This window comes from Dipodomys merriami, unplaced genomic scaffold, assembly GCF_024711535.1.
Source record: "Dipodomys merriami isolate MVZ:Mamm:240054 unplaced genomic scaffold, mDipMer1.0.p SCAF_380, whole genome shotgun sequence".
NCBI lineage: Eukaryota > Metazoa > Chordata > Mammalia > Rodentia > Heteromyidae > Dipodomys > Dipodomys merriami.
The window spans coordinates 777,783-799,745 of NW_027205382.1; positions in this window are offsets into that span (position 1 = coordinate 777,783).

Genomic DNA, 21,963 nt, shown 5'->3' on the forward strand with positions numbered 1-21,963 from the left:
GAGGAAGAGGGGTGAGGGGAATGGGAGAGGGTGGAGGGGCTGAGAGAGGGATGGAATGGGAAAGGAAAGGGTTAATCCACTTTGGGGGATCCTGAGCAAGGTTTTCCCAAGTAATTATGTAGGGGACCTGGTCAGGATGTCCATGAGGGCCAAGCTGGAAGACTTGAGCCTTCACCTGTAAAATAATACCAAAAATAAAGGAGCCCTCCTTAGGCCACCCCACATTGAAGGTGGGCCACTCGGAGGAGCAGAAAGTTATCCACTTCTTTTTCCGGACCTCCAACGACAAGTTGTGGGCCCGGGCCAAGACTTCTTTCCAGTGATCTAGAGTAAGGCTTAAGGGGGTGGTTAGTTGTTGTCCCATTTCTTTGAGAGTCACAAAACAGACACAAAAGACAATCAACGTTAGACAGACGCAGACAAGACTAGACAAAAGCCCGCGGTCCCTGAGTGAGCACAAATGAGGAGGGAAACTTCAGAAGGGAGAGGCCGGCCACGCCTTAACTCCCCCGAACACAGAGACACTCAGATCTCGTCCCCCATTCACGCGACCCTGAAGTAGGACTCCAGGGCGGGACTAGGGTAGAGAGCACATCTGATTTCCCTCTAGTCCACCACGAATTCACGTGACCCTGGAATAGGACTCCAGGGTGGGACCAGGGTAGTGGGCACGTCTGCTTTTCCCTCTGGTCCACCACACACGTTCCTGTACAGGCAATTTTGGATCCCCAAAACACAAAACGAACATGAAAAGCACGGAGAACACAGAAAATTAGAGCTCTGTCTTACCTACAACTGGTCTTGAAATTTTGGGTCTGGGGGTGCCGGATCCTGGACCAGCCGCCAACTGAAAGACACCAGACTCACTGGGATGCTTTCTTCAACGGGAGGGCACCCCAAGAACCAAGACTCCAAACCAGCACATGCAACAAGCAAGAGGAGTTTTATTAGGCGTTTGCGCAAACGGGCTCCCTGTCCAAGGCAGACAGGAAGCCCCGAGCAGCGGTTACAGGCACTTTTAAAGACAAAAACCACAAGATTAGCATAAGACCCCAGGCTCCCCAGGATTGGCTCAGCTTAAAAATTATCATATACTCCAGCAATCATTTTTGTAACACTTGTTGAAAACTAGTTGGTTCCCTAGGGGGAGGCTTCTCTGGAGGGGAGTCCACATAGTTACAGGCTCGCAATTAGTTGACATTTGACCGAGTTTGCTGGGCTCACCAGATGGTCCTTGTCTTGAGCCCGCTGCCATGAGTTTTTACACAGTAATTCAGGAGAACATACTCTTCTGTTCTTTATGTATGTTGGCAGACATTGTCCTTGGGCCTGCATCTGGACTTTGTAACTTTTTAACTTATTTCTGGGAGGGGAAGAGCCAGTGTTAGCCCAAGCAGGTTTATAGAAGCAGAATTAGCAGTTAGCATATTGTAAAATGGACATAGGCCCAATTTCAATCTTTCACATCAAAAAGGGAAAAATAATTGAACAGAAGGGCAAATTAGAGCCAATTAAACATTTTAAAAGCAACTAACATTTTCTCATGATCTCATGGACATGGTTCAAAGGCAGCCTGGGCAGGAAAGTCTAGCAGGCTGGTTTTCCTGTGTAAGATGGGTGTGCTGGAGGTTGAGGTGTCTGGGCTGAACCTGGACCTCTACTACTTCCTGCCCCTTGGTGGTTAATGGGAAATAAGGGCCCTCATGGACATTCCTGCCCAGGCTGGCTTTGAACCACAATGCACAGATGATTTGATATGCTGTACTGTCCTTCGCTGTTCAGCACACCTTTATCTCCTAGTAACCACTAGTAAAAGAAAAAATAGCCACAAGTTGACTTGTGACTCAATAGTAGTAGACCCTGCTGTCTTTGAGGGGAAAAAAACCCCCTGGAGAGCCACCGGACCTTAATTTTATTACCAAACAACCATCAGTATAAACTCCATGATCAAAGGGACCAAAAGTCTCAGTGATGGGGTATGGGGGTTTAGCCTATGCGAAAAGAAAAAAAGCAACAAAAAGCCAGTAGTAGAACTCTGCCCATGTTGTGGAGACAGCTACTTTACAGAGAATGAGAAAAGAATACCTGAGCTTGAGTGGTAAGGCCCTGAGAATACCAACCACAAACAAGACTTATCAATCAATGAAAAGGAAGGCGATAGAACAGTTAATTAAAGATTTTAACATCTTGGCTCACACCTGTCATCCTTTGTGTTTTCTATGTGTTTTGTTTTGTTTTGATTTGTTTATTTTGTTGTTCATGGGCCTGACCTTTAGGCCTGGACACTGTCACTCAGTTCTTTAGCTCAAGGCTAACCCTCTACCACCTGAGCCATAGCACCACTTCCGGCTGTTTTCTGCTTATGTAGTGTTGAGGAATCAAACTCAGGCCCTCATGTATGCAGGAAAAGCAATCTACCATTGAGCCACATTGCCTGCCGTCATACCTGTAATGCTGAGGGCTGCAATTTGGAGCTGCAAATGGTGGGTGAAATCTGAGGGTCGTGGATCAAAGCCAGCCTGGGCAGGAAAGTCCATGAGACTTGATCTTCAGTGTGTCATGGGTGGCTGTAGCTTGAGGTGTTTTGTTGAAGGCTAGAGCTCCACTACTTCCTGCCTCTTGGTGGTTGAAAGGAGAGACAAACCTCATGGACTTTCCTGCCCTGGCTGGCTTTGAACCACAATTGTCAGATTTTAGACACTGTGGACTCATCTTGGCTGCCCATGATGTTCTTCTCTCCTTTTAACCACTAGGAAAAGAAAATTAGGCAGAAGCTATGCTGGGATGAAATAGTGAGAGCCTGGTAGCCATGAGGAAAAAAATCTACGACAAATTGCCCATGAACCAAGTTCAACCCTGGGAAATCATGAAAACACCCATAAAGAAACACTAGCTGAGCTCAGGCACAAGGTATGAAACCTTCTCTAAACAGAGAGACAGATCAAAAAGGAACTTCAGACAATGTCCAGGCATTTCATAACAAGCCAATGAACCTCAATTAGTATCAACAAAGACAAGACTAATTGAAAAGGAAGGCAAAGTAGAGCCAAAGAAACATTTTCAAACCATGTCACACTTGCTTGTGTTAGGTGAAACCTCACGATTGTGGTTCAAAGCCAGCCTGGGCAGGAAAGACTAGCAGGCTTGTTTTCCTCGGGGAGATGCGTGTGCTGGAGGTTGAGGTGTTTTCTTTGAGCATAGAGCTCTACGACTCCCTGCCCCTTGGTGCTTGATGGGAGATAAGAGTCCTTAAGGACATTCCTGCCCAAGCTAGCTTTGAACCACAAACCTCCCTTATAGGATGTTGTGTATTGTCCTTGGCTGCCCACCCGTCCTTTATCTCCTAGTAACCACTAGAAAAAGGAAAAAACGCCACAGGTTGACTTGTGGCTCAATACTAGAGCCTGTTACTCTTGAGGGAACAAAAGTCTCTATAGGGTCAACAGACTTTAATTTCATCACAAAACAACCACCACTACAAACTCTCCAAAAAAGGGACACAAAGACTCACTAATGGGGTCCTGAGTTTTAGGCTGAACACAATAGTAAAGGCAAAAAAGAGCCAGTACTTGAACTGTGACAAGTTGTGGAGACAGCTAGTTTCCAGAGAATAAGAATACCTGAGCCTGAGTGGCAAGGCCCTGAGAATACCACCCAAAAACAAGACCAAGAAATCAATGAAAAGGAAGGGGAAAGAAGAGATAACTAAAGATTTTAACAGGTTGGCTCACACTTGTAATCTTGAGTGCTACAACCCAAGGTGCTCATGGTGGGTGAAATCTGAGGATCATGGTTCAAAGCATGCCTCGGCAGCAAAGTCGATGAGATTTATTGTTCAGTGTGTCTTGAGTGGGATCCAGCTTGAGGTGTTTTGTTCAAGGCTATTACTCCACTACTTCCTGCCTCTTGTTGGATGACTGGAGATAAGAGCCTCATGGACTTTCCTGCACAGAGCGGCTTTGAACTACAATTGTCAGACTTTATGATACTGGGTAGTTACTTTGGCAGCCCATGGTATTCTTATCTCCTTTTAAACACTAGAAAAAGAAAATAAGGCAGAAACTATGTTGTGCATCAATTACTAGAGCCTGCTAGCCATGAGGGGAAAAAAGTCTAGGACAAATTGCCCAAGCTCCAAGTTCAAACCTGGGCAATTCCCTAAAATCACAATAAAGACACAGCAAGTAAGCTCAAACTAAAGGTGTGATGCCTTCACTAAAGACAGGGAGACAGATAATAAAGGGAGCTTCAGCCAGAGTGGTCAGGCATTTGATACATACACCATTGGACCTCCATTAAAATCAACAAAGAGAAGATAATTGAAAAGGAAGGCAAAGTAGAGCCAATTAAATATCTTCAAACCATCTCACACCTTTTCATGGTAGGTGAAATCTCACAATCGTGCTTCAAATACAGCCTTGGCAGGAAAGGCTAGCAAGCTGGTGTTTCTGTGTAAAATGGGTGTACTGGAGTTTGAGATGTTTTCATTTAGCCCGGAGCTGTACCACTTCCTGTCCCTTCTTGGTTGATGGGAGAAAAAAGCCCTCATTGACATACCTACCCATGCTGGCTTTGAACCATCATCCTCAGAATATATGATATGGCATCCTGTACTTGGCTCTCCCCAGCAGTCATTTATCTCCTATTAACCACCACTAAAAGAAAAAAAAAAGCTACAAGATGACTTGTGACTAAATAGTGGACACTGCTATGCTTGAAGGAAACACCTCTCTAGAGAGTCCCTAGAACTTAATGACATTACCAAAAACCACCACAACGAATTCCAGGAAAAAAGGGACAAAAAGACTCAGTGATGGGGTCCCGAGTTTTAGGCCTAAGTGAAAAGCAAAAAGCAACAAAAAGCCAGGGATTAACTCTGGCCCATGTTGTGGAGATAGCTAATTTCCACAGAATGAGAATAGAATACCTGAGCCTTAGTGGTAAGGCCCTGAGAATACCAGCCACAAACAAGACTTATCAATCAATGAAAAGGAAGGGGACAGAAGAGATAATTAAAGATTTTATCATCTTGGCTCACACCTGTAATCCTTTGTGTTTTGCTTTTTTTTTTTTTGTGGATCCTGGGGTCTGAACTCTGGGCCTGGCCACTGTTCCTCAGCTCTTCAGCTCAAGGCTAAAGCTCTACCACCTGAGCCATAGCACCATTTCCGGCTGTTTTCTGCTTATGTGGTGCTGAGGAATCGAACTCAGGGCCTCATGCATGCAGGCAAGCACTCTACCATGGAGTCACCTTCCCAGCCCTTATACCTGTAATCCTGAGGGCTGCAATTTGGAGTTGCAAATGGTGGGTGATTCTGAGGATGGTGGAACAAACCAGCCTGGGCAGGTAAGTCCATGGGACTTGATCTTCAGTGTGTCATGGGTAGGCTGCAGCTTGAGGTATTTTGTTGAAGGCTAGAGCTACACTACTTCCTGTCTCTTGGTGGTTGAAAGGAGAGAAAAGCCTCATGGACTTTCCTGCCCAGGCTGGCTTTGAACCACAATTGTCAGATTTTAGACACTGTGCAGTGACCTTGGCTGCCCATGATTTTCTTCTCTCCTTTCAACCAATAGGAAAAGAAAATAAGGCCGAAGCTATGCTGGGAATGACATAGTGAGAGCCTGGTAGACATGAGGGAAAACAATCTACAATAAATTGCCCATGCTCCAAGTTCAACCCTGGCAAGTTCCAGAAAAACAACAATGAAGAAACAGAAGAGGAGTACGGGCTCAAGGTGTGAAGCCTTTTCTAAAGACAGAAAGATGGATCTAAAAGGAACTTCAGGCAGAGTGTCCAGGTATTTATTCACAAGCCATTGGACCTCAACTAACATCAACAAAGGGAAAAATGATTGAACAGGAGGGCAAAGTAGAGCCAATTAAACATTTTAAAAGCAACTCACATTTTCTCATGATCTCATGAACATGGTTCAAAGGCAGCCTGGGCAGGAAAGTCTAGCAGGCTGGTTTTTCTGTGTAAGATGGGTGTGCTGGAGGTTGAGGTGTCTGGACTGGACCTGGACCTCTACTACTTCCTGCCCCTTGGTGGTTAATGGGAAATAAGGGCCCTCATGGACATTCCTACCCAGGCTGGCTTTGAACCACAATGCACAGATGATTTGATATGGTGTACTGTCCTTGGGTGCTGAGCACACCTTTCTCTCCTATTAACCACCAGTAAAAGAAAAAATAGCCACAAGTTGACTTGTGAATCAATAGTAGAGCCTGCTGTCCTTGGGGGAAAAAAACCCTCTGGAGAGCCACCAGACCTTAATTTTATTACCAAACAACCATCAGCACAAACTCCATGATGAAAGGGACCAAAAGACTGTGTGATGGGGTCTGGAGGCTTAGGTCTATGCGAAAAGCAAAAAGCAACAAAAAGCCAGTAGTAGAACTCTGCCCATGTTGTGGAGACAGCTACTTTATAGAGAATGAGAAAAGCTTTAGTGGTAAGGCGCTGAGAATACCATCCACAAACAAGACTTATCAATCAATGAAAAGGAAGGCGATATTTGGAGAGCTGCGGGAGCCTCGTCCAAAGACAGCGGGGCCGTAAGGCGCGCCCGCAGAAATGGCGCGACTCCATGGCGTGGCTGTGACAAAAGATGGCGCTGGCTCCCGCCTTCCGTCTTCCCAGTGACGAGTGCTCTCTGTAAGAAAAACAACTCCTTATATGGCTATGACTTGGCTCCTAATTTGCTTCCGTGTTTGCGACCCTATCGGTTTATGCCACGTGGCGCTTCGTGATTGGCCATCCAGGAGGCTTATAACCGGAGCGCGGTTGCGAGGGAGAAGAAGAAGCGGGCAGAGAAGCGGGAGAGAAGCTTGTAGCAAGGTCCTGAATAAACCGCATTGAGAAGAATCTCGGGTTGCGTCTTCCTTGCTGGTCGAGGTTGTCGCGACAGCTGGTGTCCCGTATGGGGACTTCAGAACTCTCTGTGGTCAGGGTTGTGCACTGGTATGTTCCCAGGAAAAGGGGGAATACGCGATAAGAGCGGGGGTAAGTTCCCAGGTGAAGTGGGAACCCGCGATTAAAGCGGGCATTATAGGGGGCTCTTCTCTGTAGATAAAAGAGAGAGCGGGAACCGGGGAAGAAATAAAATACAGGCCTAAAGTGGAAGTAACAAAAAATAAAATTTTTAATAACTAAGATGGGCGCCGCGACGTCACATCCAATTTTTCTGGCCCTGGCAGAGGTACTACGCTCAAAAGGACTAAAGTTAAAGAAGGGTACTTTACAGAGGTTCCTTAAAGAATGCAACATTGTAGCTCCTTGGTTCATAGTGTCCGGGAGCCTAACAATAGCCTCATGGGACAAATTAGGGAGGGATTTGGACTTTGCCCATGAACAGGGCACATTAAAGGCAGGAGTCCGCCCCATTTGGAGATTGATTAGTGGCTGCCTGGAGGATCACAGCTGCTGTGAGATTATAGAAAATGGACAGTCAGCACTGGAGCAGTTACAGGAGGAGAGGTCAGAGAAGGCAATCAGTGAAAAGGGAGACAGTGAACAGGGCAAAAGGGGGCGACTATACCCAGATCTGTCCGAGCTAAAATCGGAAAGAGGGAGTTCCAGCCAGTTAGAGGAGGAAGAAGTGAGAGCACTTATTCAACAGATGAAAAGGAGCCGTATAAAACAAGGGGAACGTAAGCTAAGCCAACCTGCACTTCATGAGGACGTAGAAAGTACTTCCGGTCAGACCCCTTTAGCTCCTCCTCCATATCAACATGGAGCCAATGGGCACATGTTTTGCCTGGACACTGGGTGAGCCTGGCACGGGCATGTTTGAGTCCAGGCCAATACTTGGATTAGAGGGCATTTATTCTGGAATTTTGTAATGAACAGGCAAGCATCAATGAAGCGAACGGACGTCAGGCTTGGGACAGAGACATGCTCTTAGGACAAGGCCGCTTTGCTAATGCTCAGATAGGATATCCCCCTGAAGTGTATCAACAAATAAATGATGTTTGCATTAAGGCGTGGAAATCACTACCAAATAAGGGGGAAGTTAGCGGCAATCTCACCAAGATCCTGCAGGGGGCTACCGAGCCTTTTTCAGATTTTGTGGCCAGAATGGTGGAAGCAGCAGGCAGAATTTTTGGGGATCCTGACATAGCTATGCCTCTTATAAAACAATTAGTCTATGAGCAATGCACCAAAGAATGCAGAGTCGCAATTACCCCGTATAAACATAGAGGGTTGGAGGCATGGATGAAAGTGTGCAGGGAGCTAGTGCAGTACTTGCTGCCGCAGTACTCCAGTATTCAAATCGGTGGGGGGGCTCTGGAGTGACATCTGGAGTATGTTTTAAGTGTGGTAAGGCTTGTCATTTTTAAGAGAGATTGCCCAGAGAGAAAAGGAACTGGAAGGGCTGGAGGAGTTACAACGGGTAAACAGCCAGGGCTGTGCCCCAGATGTAAGAAAGGAAAGCCTTGGGCCAATGAATGTAGATCAGTCAAAGATGTTAACGGCCAGCCCTTGGGCCCCATCATGCAGCCAAAAAACGGGCAGAGGGGCCCCCGTCCCCAGGACCCGCAAATGTATGGGGCAATGGAGAGCCCAAACGAGGAAATTTCCCAAGAAGGATGGCCTACCCTGAGGCATCCCAAGAACCGCGGAGAGCCACTACAGGCTCAGTGGGACTGGACCTCCGCGCCACCACCAGACTCGTACTAACCCCCCAAATGGGCATTCAGTTAATAGAGTCAGATTTTCAAGGTCCTCTAGAACGGGGCACAGTGGGGTTACTACTTGGCCGGTCTTCCGTTACTCTTAGAGGGCTTAAAATTCACCCAGGAGTTATTGACCCAGATTATACAGGTATAGTTAAAATCATGGTAGAAGCTCCAAAAGGTATTGTAGCAATTTCCCCTGGAGACAGAATTGCCCAATTGTTACTCCTGCTTAGCCTACATGAGAAATTTCCTGCCATACAGTTTGAGAGAGGTGAAAAGGGTTTTGGCTCCTCCGGAATTGAGTCAGTGTACCTAGCCCTGGATTTAGACCAGAGACCCACGCTTGAGCTGGGGATTGAAGGAAAAAGGATTATAGGACTGTTAGACACAGGGGCCGATCGTAGCATTATTGCCCAAAAGGATTGGCCGAGAGGGTGGCCATTACAGGCCTCAGAACAAACCCTGAGAGGGTTGGGCTATGCCAAAGCCCCTGACATAAGTGCAAGACCCCTAAACTGGAAGGATGGAGAGGGAAACATCCAGCCTTATGTTTTAGAATTGCCTGTTTCCCTGTGGGGTCGAGATTTACTAAAAGAGATGGGGTTTTGCCTTAGTAATGAATATTCTCCTACCTCATAGGAAATGATGTTACAAATGGGCTACTGCCCAGGGCAAGGACTGGGAAAAAACTTGCAAGGCTGTAAAGAGCTTATTGATGTCCACCAAAAACTTGATAGACATGGGCTGGGTTTTTCATAGGGGCCGCTGAGAATCAAGTTCCCATTACCTGGAAGACGGAGGAACCGGTATGGGTAGCTCAGTGGCCTCTATCCTCCGAAAAGCTTTTAGCCGCTCATAAACTGGTAGAAGAACAAGTAGCCCTGGGCCATGTGAGACCCTCAGTTTCACCATGGAATACTCCAGTATTTGTGATAAAAAAGAAGTCGGGTAAATGGCGATTACTTCATGATTTGCGTGCCATAAACACACAAATGCAAATTATGGGCCCTGTACAAAGAGGGTTACCTTTGCTTTCCGCACTCCCTGCCCATTGGCCTATTATGAATAGATATAAAAGATTGTTTCTTTTCTATCCCCTTGCATTCTGCTGATTGTGAGCGTTTTGCCTTTACTGTGCTCTCCTGTAACCATGAAGAACCTGACCAAAGATATGAGTGGGTCGTGCTGCCTCAGGGTATGGCCAACAGCCCCACTATGTGTCAGCTGTTTGTCGGCAGGGCTATAGCTCCTGTTAAAGAACGGCATCCTAAACTCAGGGTGGTCCATTATATGGATGACACTTTGATAGCTCATAAGGAAGAAGCTGGGTTACAAAAGGCCTATGCAGAATTGGTTTTTGCCTTAAGGGAACAGGGTCTTTATCCAACACCAGAAAAAATACAAACAGGCAGAGTGGTGGAGTACCTGGGAGCTAAGATACATACCAGGTCGATCATGCCCCAAAAATTGACCCTGAGAAAAGATAAAGACTTTAAATGATTTTCAAAAATTGTTGGGGGATATTAATTGGATAAGGGGGTATTTGAAATTGCCAAATTATGAATTAAAACCCTTATTTGATATGTTAAAAGGAGATATAGATTTAAACTCCCCACGAGACCTGACTGAGAGCGCCCGATTTGCTCTCAAAAGGGTGGAGGAGGCTTTAAGTGCCGCCTGTTTAAACAGGCTACAAGATGGCCAACCGGCTACAAGATGGCCAACCCTTTGATTTATGCATTCTTCCCACTGAGACCCAACCAACTGGGGTACTTTGGCAAGAGGGGCCGTTGATGTGGTTACACTCTCATGTTTCCCCCGGAAAGGCGTTGGAGTATTACCCTGAGGTGGTAGCGGGCTTAGCTCTGCAAGGAGTTCAACAGAGTTTACAATTTTTTGGAATTTATCCGCACTCCATCATTGTTCCCTACAATGCCTACCAAGTTCAGACTTTATGTGCCACTATTGATAATTGGTCCATTTTGAGATGCATGTTTCCAGGAGATATTGATAATCATTTGCCCAAAGACCCCCTACTGAGATTTGTAAAGGAACATCCAGTGATTTTTCCAAAGGTAACTGCCCAAAAGCCTATTGGAGGGGCTATAAATATTTTTACGGATGGTTCCAAAATGGGATGCGGGGTATATGTCGCAGGTAACCAAGACCCCGTGCAGCATCAATTTGTCCCTGGTAACCCACAGATTGTTGAGTTGATGATTGTAATTGAAGTATTTAAAGCTTTCCCCTGTCCCTTTAATTTAATATCAGATTCAGCCTATGTAATAAATGCTTTAAAGATATTGGAAGCGGTTGGTACAATAAAGGCTACCAGTTCTGTTCTAGCTCCCTTTACCTTGCTACAATCCCTTATATGGCAACGCAAGGAACCCTTTTTTCCAATGCATATTCGAGCACATACGGGCCTTCCAGGACCACTGACAAAGGGTAATGCCCCAGCTGATGCACACACTCATGCTGAGTGGGCGCTCCATGCTTCTTCTGTTGACTTAGCAAAAGATTTTCATGCCAAATTTCATGTAAACGCCAGGACTTTACAAAGCCGCTTTTCCCTTTCTAGAGCAGATGCACGTCAAGTGGTAAAGGAGTGTCCCCGATGTATTATTTTCCATAAGCCCCCTACGTTTGGAGTTAATCCACATGGTTTAAGACCCTTACAAGTATGGCAAATGGATGTAACTCATGTACCAGAATTTGGCCGCTTAAAATATCTACATGTTTCTGTTGACACCTTTTCGGGTGTTATACTTGCCACCCCCGTCAGGGGAAAAGGCTACTGATGTAATATCTCACTGCCTGGAAGCATGGGTGGCCTGGGGAATGCCAAAACAGCTAAAAACTGATAATGGTCCGGCCTATACTGGGCAGCGCTTTGTTTCCTTTTGCACTCAAATGGGTGTTACCCTGGTGCATGGACTGCCCTATAACCCTCAAGGACAAGGAATTGTGGAAAGAGCTCATTGTACTATCAAGGAAATGTTAATAAAACAAAAAGGGGGAGCTGGACCCCTGATGGCTACAGCAAGACAAAGAATAGCCATGACACTTTTCACTCTAAATTTTTTGAAATTGGACAACGCTGGTCGCTCAGCGGCGGATAGGCATAACTGTTCCACTCCTTCGGCCTTAGGATCGGCTTTGTGGAAGGATGTGCTCACGGGCCTCTGGAATGGGCCTGACCCCGTGCTGGTATGGGCACGAGGATCTGTTTGTGTTTTTCCTCAGAATCGTTCAGATCCAGTGTGGGTGCCCAAATGACTTGTGCGGCGAGTCCAAGATGAACGGAACACGGAAGAAACAAAAGATTGCGTTGCTGATCATACAGCTCCTGATGATCCAACAGGGGCAGACGGTAGCGAGATGGGGGATACTGTCTGCATTCCCGAGGTCCATGCCTGTGAGACATGACGCCTCTCTTTTCCCTAGACTTTTCACTACAAATAAGACTTTTAACCTTCCCTTTTACCCAGAGGATAAACAAATAGCAGGGATAGGTGAAGCTAGAAATATTAGCTTGATGGGTACACTATGCTTTTGCTTAAGTGATGCGACCCTTAATGGTAGTTGCATGGCCTTGACTCATTCCCCGGCCGCTTATTTTAGATATTGGTATGGGAATCCGGGATCAACTGAGGTTTGGGCAAATGTTACTGGATTTGTTGGTACTGTCTAAGGCAGATATTATGAAAGCTTAAAGTTAAGTACTGACCCGTGGATTGTAAAACAACCTAAATGGGCCCCTTTTTGCTTGCCTGACTGTATGGGGGAGGCTCGGCCTTGGACAGGTTGCCAATCACGACGCGCTGTTTGGGCTGATGAGTCTGAGCATTTTTCATTCTCCCCTAGTGTTTTGTCCAATGCTAGTGTACAATTCTGGGCTGGAATTAATCCCTTTAATAATTGGCTGTTATGTGGTCTTAATGGAAGTTGCTTGCAGGCCGAACCTATAGTTATGCTGCAAGGAGGTCACTTTTTTATAGCAAACATGACTTGCAATTTGACTACTACTGCCCGTACTGTGGGTGCCAATTGTCATTTTAGTAAGAATTATACGGTATTTAGCTATCAGCCTACACCCGTGTGTGTGGTTTCCCCTTTTGTCTTTTTGGTAATTAACAACACCTCTGAATGCTCAGATGATGTATGTGCTTGCACTAATGAAACTTGCTATTATGCTACCTGCTGGAGTTCTCAGTATCCGTTAGCTATAGTTGCACGCATCCCACGTTGGGTGCCTGTGCCTGTAGATGCTTCTCAAGCTGTAACCTTGTTTAGGCATAAGAGAGATTTTGGCATCACTGTGGCCATTGTAACTGCTATAGCTGTGGCTGCTGCGGGTACGACGGCTGCCGCTGTCGCCATGTCACATACTGTGCAGACGGCTCAGACTTTAAATAACTTGTCGGCTACTACAGCTAGAGCTCTGGATTTACAACAAGTGGCCAATGCACAATTAAAAGGAGGACTGATGCTGTTAAATCAAAGGGTTGACCTTGTGCAGGAGCAGGTTGATATCCTGTGGCAGTTGGCTCAGCTGGGATGTGTTCAAAAATATGAAGGGCTTTGTATTACTGCTATTCAGTATTATAACTATACCCAAGCAGCAAATTTGTCTAAACAACTGTCAAGTTATCTTTTAGGCAAATGGACGGGGGAATTCGACCAATTGATGTTGCAGCTACGATTGGCCATTGTCGCGATAAACTCTACCCGGATGGATGATGCCCTGTTACAAGATGTTTCCTCCTGGATTTTGACAGCTGTGGATCATTTGAAGGAGTGGGCGGGAATGGGCTCCCTTATCGGTATCCTGGCATTGGTGATCTTGCTGTGCCTGTGGTGCATATGCCGGATTAGGAGCTCGCAGCACAGGAGTATGGCTATGGTGGTCCAGGCCTTCACTGCCATTGAGGCCGGACAGTCCCCCGACGCGTGGGCTTGCCACGTTAAAGGAATAGCACAGGGTGCGAGGCAAACGCACTGCACTTGGGAATCACTCCCTGGCGTGAGCCCAAGAAGAGCATGTTGGGTTGCAAGTGGGTTAATGCCCAAGATCCCACCTCTGCAAAAAAGGCATCTGACGGGCCAGGACATCACTGGGGAAGGCGCCCCTCAGGCGAAGACCAGTGCAAGGTCCTCTCATTAATGTTTTAGACAGAGGCCCAACCTCTACTCTTACCTGTTGCTTAATAAAACAAAAAAGGGGGAGCTGTGGAGAGCTGCGGGAGCCGCGACCAAAGACGGTGCGGCCATAAGGCGCGGCCCCAAAAATGGCCCGGCCGCATGGCACGGCTGCGACGAAAGATGGCGCTGGCTCCCGCCTTCCGTCTTCCCAGTGACGAGTGCTCTCTGTAAGAAAAACAACTCCTTATATGGCTATGACTTGGCTCTTAGTTTGCTTCCGTGTTTGCGATCCTATTGGTATATGCGACGTGGCGCTTCGGGATTGGCCATCCAGGAGGCTTATAACTGGAGCGTGGGTGCGGAGGAGAAGAAGAAGCGGGCAGAGAAGCGGGAGAGAAGCTTGTAGCAAGGTCCGGAATAAAACCCATTGAGAAGAATCCCGGGTTGCGTCTTCCTTGCTGGTCGAGGTGGTAGCAACAGCGATAGAACAGATAATTAAAATTTTTAACATCTTGGCTCACACCTGTCATCCTTTGTGCTTTCTATGTTTTTTGTTTTGGTTTGTTTTGTTTATTTTGTTGGTCGTGGGCCTGACCTTTAGGGCTGGACACTGTCCTTCAGTTCTTTGGCTCAAGGCTAACGTTCTACCCCCTGAGCCATAGCACCACTTCCGGCTGTTTTCTGCTTATGTGGTGTTGAGGAATCAAACTCAGGGCCTCATGCATGCAGGAAAAGCAATCTACCATTGAGCCACATTGCCAGCCGTCATACCTGTAATGCTCAGGGCTGCAAATTGGAGCTGCAAATGGTGGGTGAAATCTGAAGGTCGTGGATCAAAGCCAGCCTGGGCAGGAAAGTCCATGAGACTTGATCTTCAGTGTGTCATGGGTGGCTGTAGCTTGAGGTGTTTTGTTGAAGGCTAGAGCTCCACTACCTCCTGCCTCTTGGTGTTTGAAAGGAGAGAAAAGCCTCATGGACTTTCCTGCCCTGGCTGGCTTTGAACCACAATTGTCAGATTTTAGACACTGTGGACTCATCTTGGCTGCCCATGATTTTCTTCTCTCCTTTTAACCACTAGGAAAAGAAAATTAGGCAGAAGCTATGCTGGGATGAAATAGTGAGAGCCTGGTAGCCATGAGGAAAAAAATCTATGACAAATTGCCCATGCCCCAAGTTCAACCCTGGGAAATCATGAAAACACCCATTAAAAAAAACAGCAGTTGAGCTGAGGCTAAACCTATGAAACCTTCTCTAAAGACAGAGAGACAGATAAAAAAAGAACTTCAGGCAGTGTCCAGGCATTTAATAACAAGCCATTGAACCTCAATTAATATCAACAAAGACAAGACTAATTGAACAGGAAGGCAAAGTAGAGGCAATGAAACATTTTCAAACCATGTCACAGTTGCTTGTGTTAGGTGAAACCTCACGATTGTGGTTCAAAGCCAGCCTGGGCAGGAAAGACTAGCAGGCTTGTTTTCCTCCGGGAGATGCGTGTGCTGGAGGTTGAGGTGTTTTCTTTGAGCATAGAGCTCTACGACTCCCTGCCCCGTGGTGCTTGATGGGAGATAAGAGTCCTTAAGGACATTCCTGCCCAAGCTAGCTTTGAACCACAAACCTCCCTTATAGGATGTTGTGTATTGTCCTTGGCTACCCACCCGTCCTTTATCTCCTAGTAACCACTAGAAAAAGGAAAAAACGCCACAGGTTGACTTGTGGCTCAATACCAGAGCCTGCTACTCTTGAGGGAAAAAAAGCCTCTACAGAGTCAACAGACTTTAATTTCATCACAAAACAACCACAACTACAAACTCTCCAAGAAAAGGACAGAAAGACTCACTAATGGGGTCCGGAGTTTTAGGCTGAACACAATAGCAAAGGCAACAAAGAGCCAGTACTTGAACTGTGACAAGTTGTGGAGACAGCTAGTTTCCAGAGAATAAGAATACCTGAGCGTGAGTGGCAAGGCCCTGAGAATACCACCCAAAAACAAGACCAAGAAATCAATGAAAAGGAAGGGGAAAGAAGAGATAACTAAAGATTTTAACAGGTTGGCTCACACTTGTAATCTTGAGTGCTACAACCCAAGGTGCTCATGGTGGGTGAAATCTGAGGATCATGGTTCAAAGCATGCCTCGGCAGCAAAGTCGATGAGATTTATTGTTCAGTGTGTCTTGAGTGGGATCCAGCTTGAGGTGTTTTGTTCAAGGCTATTACTCCACTACTTCCTGTCTCTTGTTGGATGACTGGAGATAAGAGCCTCATGGACTTTCCTGTCCAGGCTGGCTTTGAACTACAATTGTCAGACTTTAGGATACTGGGTAGTGACTTTGGCAGCCCATGGTATTCTTATCTCCTTTTACCCACCAGAAAAAGAAAATAAGGCAGAAACTATGTTGTGCATCAATTACTAGAGCCTGCTAGCCATGAGGGGAAAAAAATCTAGGACAAATTGCCCAAGCTCCAAGTTCAAACCTGGGCAATTCCCCAAAATCACAATAAAGACACAGCAAGTGAGCTCAAACTAAAGGTGTGATGCCTTCACTAAAGACAGGGAGACAGAAAATAAAGGCAGCTTCAGCCAGAGTGGTCAGGCATTTGATACATACACCATTGGACCTCCATTAAAATCAACAAAGAGAAGATAATTGAAAAGGAAGGCAAAGTAGAGCCAATTAAATATCTTCAAACCATCTCACACCTGCTCATGGTAGGTGAAATCTCACAATCCTGGTTCAAATACAGCCTGGGCAGGAAAGGCTAGCAAGCTGGTGTTTCTGTGTAAAATGGGTGTACTGGAGTTTGAGATGTTTTCATTTAGCCCGGAGCTGTACCACTTCCTGTCCCTTCTTGGTTGATGGGAGAAAAAAGCCCTCATTGACATACCTACCCATGCTGGCTTTGAACCATCATCTTCAGAATATATGATATGGCATCCTGTACTTGGCTCTCCCCAGCAGTCATTTATCTCCTATTAACCACCACTAAAAGAAAAAAAAAGCTACAAGATGACTTGTGACTAAATAGTGGACACTGCTACGCTTGAAGGAAATACCTCTCTAGAGAGTCCCTAGACCTTAATTTCATTACCAAACAACCACCACAACGAATTCCAGGAAAAAAGGGACAAAAAGACTCAGTGATGGGGTCCCGAGTTTTAGGCCTAAGTGAAAAGCCAAAAGCAACAAAAAGCCAGGGATTAACTCTGTCCCATGTTGTGGAGACAGCTCATTTCCACAGAATGAGAATAGAATACCTGAGCCTTAGTGGTAAGGCCCTGAGAATACCAGCCACAAGCAAGACTTGTCAATCAATGAAAAGGAAAGGGACAGAAGAGATAATTAAAGATTTTATCATCTTGGCTCACACCTGTAATCCTTTGTGTTTTGTATTTTTTTTTTTTTTGTGAGTCCTTGTGTCTGAACTCTGGGCCTGGGAACTGTTCTTCAGCTCTTCAGCTCAAGGCTAATGCTCTACCACCTGAGCCATAGCACCACTTTCAGCTGTTTTCTGCTTATGTCGTGCTGAGGAATGGAACTCAGGGCCTCATGCATGCAGGCAAGCACTCTACCACGGAGCCACCTTCCCAGCTCTTATACCTGTAATCCTGAAGGCTGCAATTTGGAGTTGCAAATGGTGGGTGATTCTGAGGATCGTGGATCAAAGCCAGCCTGGGCAGGAAAGTCCATGAGACTTGATCTTCAGTGTGTCATGGGTAGGCTGCAGCTTGAGGTATTTTGTTGAAGGCTAGAGCTGCACTACTTCCTGCCTCTTGGTGGTTTGTGGAGAGCTGCGGGAGTGGTGACCAAAGACGGTGCGGCCGTAAATGCAACATTGTATGGCGCTGGCTCCCGCCTTCCGTGTTCTCGGTGAGGAGTGCTCTCTGTAAAAACAACTCCTTATATGGCTATGACTTGGATCCTAGTTTGCTTCCATGTTTGCAGCCCTATCGGTATATGCCACGTGGCGCTTCGGGATTGGCCATCCAGGAGGTTTATAACCGGAGCGCGGGGGCGGAGGGAAGAGAAGCAGGAAGAAGCAGGCAGAAGAAATGGGGGAGAAGATGTTGTAAAAAGTCCTGAATAAACCGCCTGAAATAAGAACCTGTTGTCGCGTCATCCTTGTGGGTCGAGGCGGTTATGACAAGTGGCGCCCAAGTGGGGCTCGACAGGATTCAGAACTTTCAGTGGTCAGGTGGTGCACCGTTAAGTCCCCATGTAAGAGGGGATCCGCGATAAAAGCGGGAGGGATTTTTTGCTCTTCTCTGTAGACAAAGAGAGAGTGGCAATCTGGGGCTAGTTTATTTACTAGCTAAAAGCTAAAGTAAAAGATTATTTGAGAAACATGGGCGCTTCCTTTTCACACCCAATTTTGCTGGCTCTTAAGGAGCTGTTATATTCAAAAAGGTTAAAGTTAAAGACAGGTACCCTAGAAAGATTTTTAAATGAATATGATTCTGTTGCTCCATGGTTTGCGGTCTCAGGGAGCCTCACGGTAGCCTCATGGGAGAAGTTGGGAGAGGACTTAGATTTTGCTTATGAACAAGGAACACTTAAGAGTGGGATAAGACCAATTTGGAGGTTAGTGAGAAGTTGCCTGGAGGATCAGCGCTGCAGCGAGGTAGTGGAGATTGGGCAAGCAGCTTTAGAGAGACTGCAGGAAGAACGATCAGAGAGAGGCAGTGTTGCTAGCGGCACTGCAAAAGGGCCAAGGTAAAAATTATACCCCGATTTTACAGAGCTCGATTCCCTTGAGGAATCTGACTTCGAGGAGGTTCAAGCAATCACAGAACAAATTGAAAGGACAAAGATATCAGATAAAGGAAAAGAAGAGGAAAAGGAGTTAGGGAAAGATAGAGGGTGCTGCTGTGGGACTTCCAGACGCCCCAGAACACCGACAGTTTCTCCCCCTTATAGTGAAGGTTTCAAGGTCTCGGGCTGGTCCTTCAACCCAGGGGCATAGAGAGGGGCATGAAGTGAGTTACCCCAGACTTTTCCAGTATTTGTGGATGCTAATCAGCAGAGGTACCATGAGCCTTTAGACTTCAAGGTGATTAAGTCTCTAGCTGAGTCCGTACGTACGTACGGAGTAACTGCATCCTTTACTGTTGGACAAGTCGAGGCATTAGAAAGGCATTGTATGATCCCCGGAGACTGGGCTAGTCTCGTGAAATCCTGCTTGAGCCCTGGACAATACTTGGATTGGAAAGCTTATTTAGTTGAATTGCAAATGAAGAAGCCGCAGCAAACCAAGCTGCTGGCAATCCTGCTTGGGATAGAGACATGCTTCTAGGTATAGGAAGGTTTGCCAACCAACAGATAGGATATCCAGTAGAAGTATATCAACAGATTAACAAGATAGGGATTAAAGCATGGAAACCCTTGCCTAATAAAGGAGAAGTAAGTGGGAACTTAACAAAAATCATACAGGGGTCTACTGAACCCTTCTCGGACTTTGTAGTAAGGATGGTTGAGGCAGCAGGAAGAATCTTTGGGGACCCTGATGCAGCCATGCCCCTAATTAAACAACTAGTATTTGAGCAATGCACTAAAGAGTGTAGGTCTGCCATTACCCCTTACAAAAATCGGGGATTGGAGGCTTGGATGAAAATTTGCAGAGAACTTGGAGGGCCTTTAACCAATGCCGGATTAGCCACTGCAGTCTTGCAGTTAACACACAAAAAGGGAGGAAGGACAGGGGCGTGCTATCACTGTGGGAAAGATGGACATATGAAGCGTAATTGTCCCCATAGAGGAGAGGGAGGTAGCAAGCTCCCAGGACCACAAAAACAGCCTGGCCTCTGTCCGAGCTGCAAAAAGGGGAAGCATTGGGCAAATGAATGCAGATCCGTTAAGGACATCAACGGCCAACCCCTAGAGCAGACAAAAAAAGGGAAGCGGGGCCCTCGTCCCCAGGGCCCATAAATATATGGGGCAGTGGAGCAAGGACAATCAAAACTAGAACAGTGGCCGACATTACGGCACCCACAGAACCGCGGAGAGCCACTGCGGGCTCCGCAGGACTGGACCTCCGCGCCACCACCAGACTTGTACTAACCCCCCAAATGGGCGTTCAGTTAGTGGATACAGATTTCAAAGGACCCTTAGAACCAGGAACAGTAGGGTTGCTTTTGGGCAGGTCGTCTGTTACTCTACAGGGTCTTAAAATACACCCTGGAGTAATAGACCCTGATTATACTGGAACTATTAAAATCATGGTTGAGTCACCAAAAGGAATTTTTGCCATATCTCCTGGTGACCGCATTGCACAGCTGCTTATTTTACCTAGCCTCCATGAGCATTTTGAAGTGCAGCAACAGACCAGGGCAGAAAAGGGTTTCGGATCCACAGGAGTAGATCTGACATTTATATCTCTTGATTTGGACCAAAGACCAGTGCTAGAACTAAAAATAGACAATAAAAAGATATTAGGTCTTCTAGATACTGGGGCAGATAAAAGTATAATTGCAAAAAAGGATTGGCCGTTGGGATGGCCTATACAGACCTCTCCTCAAGTATTACAAGGCCTAGGATACGCAAAAACTCCTGAAATGAGTGCAAGACAATTCTCCTGGAAGGACGATGAAGGCCACTCAGGCACTATTCAGCCTTACGTGCTAGAGCTGCCAGTATCATTGTGGGGAAGAGATCTGTTAAAAGAGATGGGGTTTACTCTGAGCAATGAATATTCAGTTGTTTCCCAAGATATGATAACTCACATGGGGTATCATCCTGGCTTTGGCCTAGGGAAATTTCTACAACGCAATAAAGAGCCCATCCAAGTAAAACAAAAGTTAGACAAACAGGGACTGGGTTTTTCATAGCGGCCACTGGGGCGGGCATTCCCATAGTTTGGAAGACGGGGGATCCAGTATGGGTGCCTCAGTGGCCACTGCCCTCGGAAAAGCTTGCTGCTGCTCAAACTCTAGTACAAGAACAGGTAGAACTGGGGCACCTTAAGCCTTCTGTTTCTCCTTGCAATACTCCTATTTTTGTAATAAAAAGGAAATCTGGAAAGTGGAGATTGCTACATGACTTGTGTGCAATCAATGGACAAATGCAAATTATGGGTCCAGTTCAGAGGGGCTTACCGCTTCTTTCTTCCCTACCTGAAAATTGGCCTGTTATAGTCATTGACATAAAGGATTGTTTCTTTTCTATTCCATTATTTGCTGGGGACACTGAACGTTTTGCTTTTACCCTCCCTTCCTGTAATCATGAGGAACCGGACAAACGGTACGAATGGGTAGTACTTCCCCAGGGCATGGCAAACAGTCCAACCATGTGTCAGTTATTTGTGGCAGAGGCTCTTAAGCCACTTAGACAAAAATATCCCAAGGTGCGCTGCATTCATTATATGGATGATATTTTGTTGGTCTCTAAATCAGAGCAATTACAAAGCTTATGAGGAACTTACCAAGCTGTTAAATGCTAAAAGCTTGTTTATTGCCCCTGAGAAAGTACAACAACACTCCGTTGTTGAATATTTAGGGGCTACCATACATAAATCTCATATTGTACCCCAAAAGGTAGAATTGAGGAAGGATCATTTAAAAACCCTGAATGATTATCAAAAGTTATTGGGAGACATTAATTGGATCCGATGTTATTTAAAGCTGCCAAATTATGAACTTAAGCCCTTATATAACATGCTACAAGGAGACTCTGCATTAGATTCTCCAAGACAGCTTATGGATGAGGCACATGATTCACTACGAAAGGTAGAGCATGAGTTACAAAGGGCATGTTTAAAAAGAGTTAAGGAAGGTGAGCCAATTACTTTGTGTATTCTCCCTACATGTGTTCAACCTTCAGGGCTTTTATGGCAAGATGGCCCATTGCTTTGGATTTACCCAAAAGTTTCTCCGGCAAAATCCATTGAGTATTACCCTGCCGCAGTAGCCACTCTGGCGTTGTTGGGGGTTCAGCAGTGCGTCCAATATTTTGGCAATGCTCCATGCTTCATTATTGTTCCATATACTAATCATCAAGTACAAACATTATGTGCTACTGTAGATGATTGGGCAGTCTTACAATGTAGTTTTAAAGGACAGATAGATAACCATTTTCCAAAACATCCCCTGTTAAATTTTCTAAAAGAACATCCTGTAGTTTTTCCTAAAGTTACCTCCTTAAATCC